Below are 673 nucleotides of genomic sequence, written 5' to 3' on the forward strand. Positions count from 1 at the left end.
TCATTTTTAACTGCTTCTTTTCCTTATATACAGCAGGAAGTCGATGCATTTGCTTTCTTTCACGTACGCAGACTGAGCCATAGGTAGCCTGCGTAAAGTCTTGCCCATTAATTTCACCAGATTTTCTGCACTGGGGGAGAAATCCAATTCAGTTCACATTTATGCATGGGCTGGCCTGATTCTCACTCTCCACAAACAAAACGCCTGCGAAAATTGCATTTTGCCGAATTTTGTAATGGTTCCAAAAATGCATGTATTGGAATAATGCATGCTGAAAAATGGATATAACAGAGAGAAGGAAAACTGTGTTGCAAAAATGTGCCTTTGGGGCACAGTTACCTACAAAAAAGGTTTTTTATAAGAAATCCACGCTAAACTGCTGATTGCTATCACAATGACATTATATATATATAACAATCTGACATGGCCTTGTGGAGAATGGAACTCAGGTCTGAAAAAATGAGAAATTGAGAAGAACTGAATTTGACAGGTCACCCATCACTACCTGCCAGCAATTTGCCACCAGATTCCTGCTCCGAGAAGTCTTACATGCAACAAATGTATTGCTATGGGCAAGGAATAAGGGTCATTTTCTTGAAAGGAAAGCCATTTGCTTTGTACAGCTGCAGATACAAACACATATAGAACGTTACCAGCAGGGAATGAGCCCAGC

This window comes from Podarcis muralis, chromosome 15, assembly GCF_964188315.1.
Source record: "Podarcis muralis chromosome 15, rPodMur119.hap1.1, whole genome shotgun sequence".
Taxonomy (NCBI): domain Eukaryota; kingdom Metazoa; phylum Chordata; class Lepidosauria; order Squamata; family Lacertidae; genus Podarcis; species Podarcis muralis.